Source organism: Triturus cristatus, chromosome 3_1 (genome assembly GCF_964204655.1).
Source record: "Triturus cristatus chromosome 3_1, aTriCri1.1, whole genome shotgun sequence".
NCBI lineage: Eukaryota > Metazoa > Chordata > Amphibia > Caudata > Salamandridae > Triturus > Triturus cristatus.
Genome location: NC_140583.1, coordinates 1032481038 through 1032490853, shown reverse-complemented (window position 1 = coordinate 1032490853; position 9816 = coordinate 1032481038). Strand labels below are relative to the sequence as shown.

The following is a 9816-nucleotide window of genomic DNA, read 5'->3' as shown; positions in this document are numbered from 1 at the left end:
ATGTCACTCATAATTACACTGTGATTATATAAAGGTCACACATGGCACTCTGAAACTTTGCCAGCAATGCTGTGTCCTTGTAAGCGTGTTCAGAAAGATTGCCCTTCTCAGCATGAGGGAGGCTCACACTTTTTCTGCACATTTGATGATGCCCGACATGTTTCTACTGAAGCCCGAGAGATCATTTTCACATTATGTAAAAGTTCAAATGATACACATAGACAGGACTTGATTTATAAATGACTTTTTATTGTTGACACTATCCGACTGGTCAGTCTGCCTTTTATTTGTTCATGTGGTTATACTAACCCTATTGCGACTAGGTGCAACATTCGAATTGTTACTGTTAAAACTTCTAAACCAATGGTGGTAACTGGTTGGATGCAGTGTTTTATGGTCTTTCCAGTTTGGCGTCTGCAGGGAGATGTATAACTGCCTTGGTGGATTTACCTGTCAAGTGAGATTGTTTGTAGGTTAATGAGGAAGTTTTGAGTCGGGGAGGTGGGTTGCCAGAGGAGCTCAGTGCGCAGCGGGGAGGATCATTGGGGTTGCTAGGTTAGGAGAACCACGCCCAGAGGGGCGGGAGGGGGGTGTAGGCCAGACATGCTCTTGGTTACAGAGGCAACTCTTCTTGGAAATTATGCTTAATTGTGCTTCCTAGGCCACATCACCTTTAAAGACCCTCCGCCTTTTTATGCAAACTGGAACGTCTGTGCTGGTGCTGCCTGTTCCGCGCTCGTGTGTGTTAGAGAAGAGGGGAGACCTGTTTCCTGTGTAATTCTTGTATAACGTGAGTGTGTTCCTTTTCTTCGCTTGGGGGCCCTGCTCCGCCTTCGTGGAAGGCTATCATTAACCAAGCATGCGGTTTTCAGGCAACAGTTCAGAAGGTGAGGAGGCAGCGCTGCAGAAGAGCCGGGGATCACGCTCCTGCCAGGTGAGTTGGGCGTGGGGGACCCGCAGCCACAGGACTAACAGAGGTGATGTGGTCATTGCAATGTAGATGCTCCCACGGCCGGCGTCATCTCCTGTGGGGCTGGTAGTGATCACTTTATCTGCGCTCGGGCAACATTTAAAGTGGGGCTACTCCGGGCTAGAGTAGTCGGCGCTGCTGTGAACTGCCCAAAAATATTCTTTCTAAAAGCTGTCTCGACAGAATGTAAGGCTTTTCTCTTGTGCCCTGAGTGGATCAGATATCTTTCCTTTTTCTTTCATCTGCTGTTATGTTCTCTCGCCCTATGTTGTTTCTCTCTCTACCCCCCTCCCCCCAACACTTTATAAATGGCAGGGGCGTAGGAGACACTACATTTCTGGGGGGGTAGGTGGGGCGCAGGGACAACTTTGTGGACTTTCCAGTGACCCTATACAAATCGCCCGTTGCATGAGATGGTACGCCCGTTAAACGAATACAACTGTTTATTTTTGAAGTGAAATATTGAGAAAGACAGTCATTTTAGTCACATTTTGCAAGTATCCTTTATTGTTATTTACATACACAAGGTAATTAGACCAAATGTGGAAAAATCGGGTATATTTCTTTATAGTGCTACTCATAGTTCACTCACACCTAGTTCAGTGATCTGCATGGTACATGTTCTTTGCAGCAGGCACATTAACCCTCCGTGCTACTTTACGATGAGCCAAAACTTCCACTAGACAACATTCTGAACTCTCACTAGTAGGAAAGTTAATCAACAGAGTAATCTTAACTTTTTTTATTGTTGCCTGAAAACTGGTTGATACACAAGGAAGCTGATGTGCTTTTAAACCACTAATAATTTTTAAACACAGCATCCCCCCACCAACGCGAGATGTGGATTCACTGGTCGCACCGCCCTAAAGCCAGTCCTGCTACCAGCAATGGGGTAGGACAAGTATTTCGAGAAAAGGGGTCAAAGCTTACCTCCTAGCCATTATATGAGGAAAAATATCTATGTAAGGGTTGGGGTGTTATCCATCCTCCAAATTCCAACAAGCTAAACAATTTAACAGATTTCTTGTAGATGATTTAGGGAGAGTAGACTTTTCCCCTGAGAATTTTTTGAAATTTTTGGGATCATATTTCTCAAAAGCCACAGAGATTTTTAGGGCACTCATTAAATATTCCAGTACTTTCATGGTGCACTAGGGAAGCCAGGTTTTTCCGAGGAGTAGATTTGAGGTTTTTTTTTAAATGTCTTAAGTCAGAAATAACTTCCACTATACCAAGATCCTCATGTGTTCATAGGTGAGCCCCTTATGCCAAGGAGTACATTCAATATAACAGTGCCAGAAATTTACCATGGATGATTCAGCCACAGTCGTGGGTCCCTCTAAAAATTCCCTCCAGTATATAAGGGTCAACATTGTGCCATTGACACTCCCCATAAAATGAGTACAGGAAATCTCATGACAAGAGTTACCTCAAATATCAGTTCCAACATTTTGCTATGGATTCACCCTGTAGAAAAGTAGGATCTGCTTTTATGGTTACCTCCACTTTTTGCTTGATGTAATGCTGTTACTGACTAGTCCGACTAGGATCCTGCTAATCAGGACCTCAGTCTCTGTGATTTCTCCCCTAGATTTGGTATGTTAAGTACTTAGGTACATCTCAGATTGGACACTGGTGTACACTTATCAGCCCCTACTAAGGTACCAGGGCATAGGTACACCAGGGGTGTATTATGCCACCCATAGGAGACCACTCAATTTGTAACTGCAGGCGTGCCATTGCAGCCTGTGTAAGCTGGTGCTAGCACCACTTACGAAAGATATAGGTTTCCCTATATCTGAGGTAAATGCACTTAAAACCTATAGTTCATCCTTAAAGTAGGCCTTTCAATCCTGAAGGCAGGGTGCTCGGTTCTAAGCGTGAGAGTACCCCTGCATGAGCAGGACACCCCTACAGCCTACGGAGTTCATTCTCCTGGGTTGTAAGTGCAGCAGCCATATACAATATAGAGGGGCACCGCGTAATTACGCGATAACCATCTCAAAAACGGCTGTAAGGAATCCTATCATGTTTGGTATCTCCTTCGTTAAGGCGGAGGAGCATCGCCCCACTGCTTCTTTGCAGCATTAAAAGAAATGAAAAATAAAATGATAATAACTCAATGATATTATCATGTTATTCTTCCCTGCTGTGGCAGCATGAGGGTGGTACTGCCCTGCCAAAGAGATAGGGAGGAGTGGTGGGCACATTAAAGTGCGCATGATGCTTTGACCGGCCGGTCAAACAGTCATGTGCACTTTAGCATGTTCTCCACACAGACTGCATTAAAGCCTGCATTGGTGCAAGGATGCCAAAAGGGACCGAGCGCAAGGGAATAAGCAGGAATGCACCGTATTGCCTTAAATACGGCACATACCTCCCCTTTCCCTGTCACGCAGTGCAACACAGCAAGATGACTTGCTGTGCTACACTGCTTGGCATTCTCGTAAATAGGCCCCCCAGTGTGTAGCTGGTAACAAACACATAAGTGCCTGGGCTCAAAACGTTTCTCAAAAGCTTGCCACTAACGTTGCCAGATGACAGGGTTGCTGTATATCAAGGCTGTCTAGTTTTGATGCCACTTCATCACTTTGTCATCTACAGCCTGTCTCTTTTGTTTCACTCTTGCAGATTATTTTTAATCCCTGCTTTTTAGGTCTCGTGAGCCAAAGGCTCGAAGAGACATTTTATATCTGGGCTTTTCAAAGTGCTGCCGTGGCCTAAAGCTACAGTGCACGTGAACGTGCACGCGCGCAGCGGCATGTGTCTTAACTCCGTAGCGATCGTAATCACGATCACTTTCACTTTCGCGGGCTCCTCTGTTGCTGGCATTCCCCCCTCCCTTCTCGCCCAGCCCTTCTTGTTAAAGCTGCAGGCGTATTAACGTAATACTGCATTGCAACTCAAATATTCTTGTGCATGGAGCCAGTATTTGTATTGGGGCATTTAAACATCTATAACCGAGTGTTTGACAGCATAAGATGAAAGTAATTTACCGTTGCGATTCATCCTGGCGTTTCTTAACCCCGCAACGGAGCTGAAAGTTAATTAACATGACCACGTGTCACACAACCAAAGCAACTTATCGCAGTGCTTTCCAAGGTTCCCTAAACTTGTTTTTTTTTTATTTAAAGGGTAGCACAGTTGTCTTTTTCCCTGTCATGATTCTTCCCCCACAGTAAGGGCGTTGACAAGGAAGCACAGGACAAAGTATAATGACGATTACCAGCAAGTAATCACACCATAACAGAGCACTGATGTGCCTTCTTAATATTGGTTACTTGCTACCCACCAGGACTTTACCACTTTCATTAATACCCTCCCAGCTCTTATCTCATACCTGCTCATGTCACCGCTGTACATTTCTACGAGTCGTACCATATCATAGCATTAATGTTGAGGGTTAAACCTGTATGCAACTTAAAGTTAGCTTTTTATTAACACAAAATGCGGCATCTTTTATTGACTAAATCCATTCCTGGACACGCCTTCCTTTATACAGCGGGTATCCCACACTGAAGATCTGACATCACAACTTTTCCTGGCTCGTTTTTTTTTCATGGAGCCAATATAAGCAAAGCTTTGATTTAATAAGATTCTGGACAAACACTGACATCATTCAGCGGCCGCTTATCAAAGCAGGCATCCTTCCCTGCAGCGACCATCTGGCTCGCCTCGCTGCTCGTCCCTCCTGGCTCCTGCGCATCTTCATTTATTACCTCTCAGTAAACAAGCTTCAAAGGGGCTGCTGTCATCATTCACACCTCCCGTGCTTAGCAGGCAGCGCTGTGCCCATGTGCCTTGCATACCACGCTCCTTCTGGCCGGCGACCACAAAGCTGAAGCCATTAATCCAGTAGTCTAACAAGGTCCTGGGTTTCGTTAGAATGGTGCAAATATCTGCGCATATTTGAGAAGGGCATTCTCTGACCTGGAAATCTATGAATTATGGAGAGATGGTGACGGGGCACAGAGCGTAGAAGTGCCAAGACGCTCTAAAATGGTAAACTGATGTTGATGTGGGGAACATATTTGACACATGAGGATGTTCCACCTGCACCTACGTCATGTGAGTAACTCCAAAGATGTTAGCTGCCCATCAACGCAATGTGCTTCCAGTTCCATTTACAAAATACATCGGTGAGCTGCTCTCACACAGGCGACTCTAGGCTCTACAATGTTTCACTTTACTACCGAAGTCATTTTTGGGTTGCGTTTGCAGTTTTGTGTAGCGCAACCACAACCCGAAGGTATAGCAGCGCTTTACATGAGCACCAGTTACATTACACATGGACAAACCCTTCTCTTTTTTATTACAGTATATGCAAGTGATTAACTGGCTTGCGTGTTATTGTAACGAATGAGTGCTCTCCATCACACATATGAACAACTAAAGGCCTACGTGAGTTGACAGGGCAAATATGCCAACATTGTGGATTGTAATTGCATCGCTGCACCGTGCAAGGAGGGGTTTCAGTCTCCAGGTCGGTAATAACCATGTCCACCTGTAATTACCGGTTCCCTTGCCGTGGGCTTATACCTGATTTCAGGGACATCTCTGCTACCATTTACCCCATTAATTGAGCTAATGGTAACAGGGTGTAGGGGGAGTTGGAGGAGGGGCAACGCGATGCACAGGGTGGTGGTGGGGAAGGCAAAGGTGAAGATGCAGGGCAGGCTTTGGGGCTGCTGGGGTGCCACAGGAGGTGGCCGGGTGAGCCCAGGCTGACCACAACTCCAACCCAACCTGCTTTTAATTTTACTGGGTGCAGGTGCTGAAAATAGAAAATATTTGCTCCTGGCACCCATGAATTGGTCAAAGTGTGGCAGAGGAATGGGGTGGAGGCACAAAAGGGCATGAATAACTGTGTTTGACAGTCAACTTTACATTTTTTTTTTTTTACTCTGCTGCCTAGAAACTGGCACTAAGGACAAATGAGACATCAAGTCTGTTCTGGCTTACCCAATTGGTCACACAGTGGCTGCATCTTAAAATATATTATGGAGTGAAGGCACTCGCCGCTGAGATCTTTGTGTGCCTAGTACTTTCATTGGATAATAATGGTAAGATAATTCTGGTGGTTCCAGGATTGATCTGTGTTTTATCTAATCAAAGTTTTGACTCATAAAGTAGCATAAAGTGTTACTGCATCTGCTGAAAAACACATTGCATAAGATGAAGATCACAGATTTGTATTCTAGGTAGATAAGTAAGTTGATCATTGCCTTTGACACAGAGATCCATATGTTGTTTGCAGTTCATACGTTGCAATCCTTATACTATAGAACAGTGAGCTCTGAATAGTCATTAAGGCGCTGCATGCAAGCTGCTAGCTATGGTGGGGTTAGAACCTTATTGTTTTTTTCTCAAGCTATCATTTTTCTTAGGTTACTACAAAGGGTTCCTTTTCGGAGTGATACTGCCTAATTGGTGCAGATAACCTCAACCACTTTTATATTCTGACTTTGTATTTCTCCCGACCATGCACTATTTAATATAAAGCCTAGCAGTATGGGCCATACATTGTAACCCTCATTGCCTTATATAACATATCCTGCACTTTGATTTACACACTTGTATGATTTATTGTCTGTGTATAATATGTGTATGTGTGTAATGCAAAGCGCTCTGACAACCTACAATGGAATGAGTAGGTATATACAAAGCAAATAAATAAATGAATTAGTAAGTTCTATTTAAATCACTATTTGTGTAATTACTAATACAGATGCTCCTGACATTCTTACAGTGCATGCATCTCTTACTTGCAGGGGTTGAACAAAGTCAAAGCCCCGGCTCCAGTTCATAGTTTCTGTTAAATATTTCTGAAACTATAACAACCTGAGTGCCTTTGTTTCCCTCCATTGCATTGGCGTATAGGTTTTAGGCTACAGATAGCTCCCACCCAGGATTACACTAAAACAAAAGAAGCGCTGATGAACCTTTAAATCAGGCCTTTGTTTTTGGCCCAGAAGGAAGTGAAACAAGCATTGGCATAGCCAATAGGTCTCGCTTTTGGGACCTTATAAGTGTTTAACTATGCAACAGTTGCATAACTAAATACTTATAAGGTCCCAAAAGCGAGACCTATTGGCTATGCCAATGCTTGTTTCCTTTGTCACTAGAAAAAAAAATGCAACCTCCACGGTAAAGGCACCCTCACGACCAAATCACCTGCCCATCATAATTATTTTATTCAGTGGCCATTCAAAAAAAATGCCTGCTCTTGAATGGTCTGAAACCAATTTAGCTATGAATACGAGTGCCACGGAGGGGGTTTGACATTACTTGCACTGGGTAAAATCTGGTGCCTGGGGTTTGATCTTGATCTGGTGTGATAAAACGCCAGTTTCGCCTAAATCTGGAATATTACCTGTAGATTTTGCTTCCTATACTTGTAAATATCTGGTATACTTTTCTGGTACATTTCGGCAGACTTGACCTACTTAAACAAAGGGGGGAAAATTGCAGGTGTGTGATTTTCAACACACAGGAGGATATTCGCCATGCAAAAATTGTGCAGTTATCACCCACGCTGAAATTCACAAGGCATTCAAAGTCAGCCCCTAAGAAAGTAAACAAAACAAATTCTCGTTATGCTATAATTTCAGGCACATTTTTTTCATTTTCTTGGCCAAGCAAATTCCAACTCTAATCGTTTTTTCATTTCTCCGAACCTCACACCTTTTTACAAACTGATGGGAGCTTGCATTCTTTGTATTTTATTGTAATGTGTGTGTCTATATTGGTGGGGTAGAATTTAATAACAATAACATTGGCTTTCATACCTGGCAATAAAACCCCAGAGGGGCACCGTCGACGATAATTACATTGCAAGTGGCGGCTGGGGGCAGAAACATCTATGGAAATAAAAGGAATAGCCTCTTGAGAATTAGTGGGAAATATTTCTCATGGGGCTGACTTTAGGCCTGGCTGTGCCAACCCAGCCAGCCTCCACAGCCTAAGGGAGGAAGGACGGGTGAAGTTGACTAAACCCTTTCAGTCCAATGGGCGATGCGCGCCCGAATGCGTCCTTTTACATCACAACAGCAACCTGAAACAATTTAGCACTTTCAATAAAATATTTAACAAATATCGAGTACCCCGGGAACAAGAGCCCTCCAAAGTCTTGAGAGGGGTGCAAGGTTCAGGCTGTGCAGGAGATTACCAGCAGGTGGAAGGAGGCCCAAAATTCTGCTTGATGTGGTCCCGGCGATGTAAGCACGCCTCAGGCTCTGCGGGGGGCACACACACGGCAGACCCTCCCAACGTGCAGTAGGGCTCTCTAGAATAGGACCTCACACCCCTCTGTGGCGAAGGGGCACACAGGAGGCCCACCCCCTGCCCATGCGGGAGCTCCATGTACCAGACTTATTACGTGCAGTGTAGGCCACCTTGGGCCTATCCAACGGTCTCAAGCCCCCAACAAAGGTCATGGCGCATCCGCGGGGAGCAGCTCACCTGCAGAGTGATGGAGCGCAGGGCAGGTCCCGACCCAGCCGCTGCTGCTCAGACTTCACCCTCCCCAGTTTCACAGTGGTTGAGGGGCCTCCGTTTGATATGGTCCAGGTGTGGATTGCGTCCTCCTCAGTGGTGCTCTGTGCTGTTCTGCGTCCGGTGTTGCCTCTGACCCATCAGCAAGGAGGCCGGCCACCCCCTCACCAGGTCCACTAGGTTCCGGGCGCTGCGCTGTGGCTCACAATGCCAGCCCACTCTCCCGGTAGCACAGTCCACAGCTACGCCGTAGCTTAGGTGTGGTCTTGGCCTCTCGCCTCAGCCTTGGCTCGCATTTCTTGCTGTCAGCACTCACCCCATATATACTGTAGGGCCCGGATGTCACTTAAGGGAGGGCAGCAGCAGATTCCCAGTCTGTCTCGGGAGAGCACAGTCCGGCGCCAATCTCCATCTGGGTCAGTGCTGATTTGTGTTGCTCGGCCTCCGCTGCCGCCACGGCCCGCCCAGGTGCACCCGATCTGATCAGTCGTCTCCTTCATGGAACCCTGCCGTAGGTCAGCGGTCTCCCCCCAGCAGGCATGCCATGGCTGTGTCACCCCAGCTTTGTTCTTCGTGGTCTCAGGCAAACCGTTGTGGGGCTGAACCACCTCTGCGGAGGCCACCTGTTGTCACACCGGCATTGGAGGGACTCACCTTCTGAGTTCCCCAAAAATAAGCCTGCTTAGGTGAGGTGTAACCAACAGAAATATCTTTATTTCTCCTCATTACTTCCTCCTTCTATGTGTGCTGCATTCTGCAGCCCACATGGAAAGAGGAATATGACTCTCAGGATTGTTTTTGTACAGGAGCAGACCAGTGGAATCATACCCCTATGATTCCAAGCACTTGAAGAGCCCTCTGTTAGGCTCTCAGTGTTCCTGGTACCAGTCGTCTTGACCCGGACAGCACAAAATGGTTGCTGCCGATCAGAGACACGATTCTGTCCTCCTTTTGCTGACCCAAGCTCGGGCAATGGAAGGCAGAACAATAGGCATCCTGTCACAGGGAGGTGTGACCACTTCCCCTATAGCCTACGGAGTCCTTTCTCCCGGGTTGTAAGTGAGACAGCCATATAACATATAGAGGGGCACTGCGTCATTACCAGGGCAATCGCCACTAGCGGGGGGCTACAGGGGCCGGGCCCCTCTTAATGTGATTGTGGCCCCCTTAAACAGGTTAAGTTTTCCATTATTTGAAGAACAGGACTTGGGCTGGCTGACTTGAAAATCAGTCTTTTCCTGGTGTGCCGAAGACATGCGTTAACATTTTAATTGCATGTTTAGATAACTTATGGGGGGGGGGGGAGGCAGGGGAGCGGAAACCATCCTGCATTTCTTCGGCATACCAGAAAA

General features: G+C 46.1%; 1 protein-coding gene across 5 annotated transcripts in view; it reads left to right on the top strand.

Annotated features, from left to right (window-relative positions):
* The first annotated feature begins 602 nt into the window (after positions 1 to 602).
* The window catches only part of LOC146861446 (NXPE family member 2-like), a 283228-nt gene continuing 274014 nt past the window's right edge, over positions 603 to 9816 (top strand). For 3 of the 5 annotated variants that reach the window (XM_085645741.1, XM_085645743.1, XM_085645744.1), the window contains exon 1: positions 603 to 934. The gene's annotated coding sequence lies outside the window, so the exon portion shown is untranslated. The remainder of the gene's footprint in view (positions 935 to 9816) is intronic. The other 2 variants (XM_085645742.1, XM_085645745.1) reach the window with 2 other exon arrangements.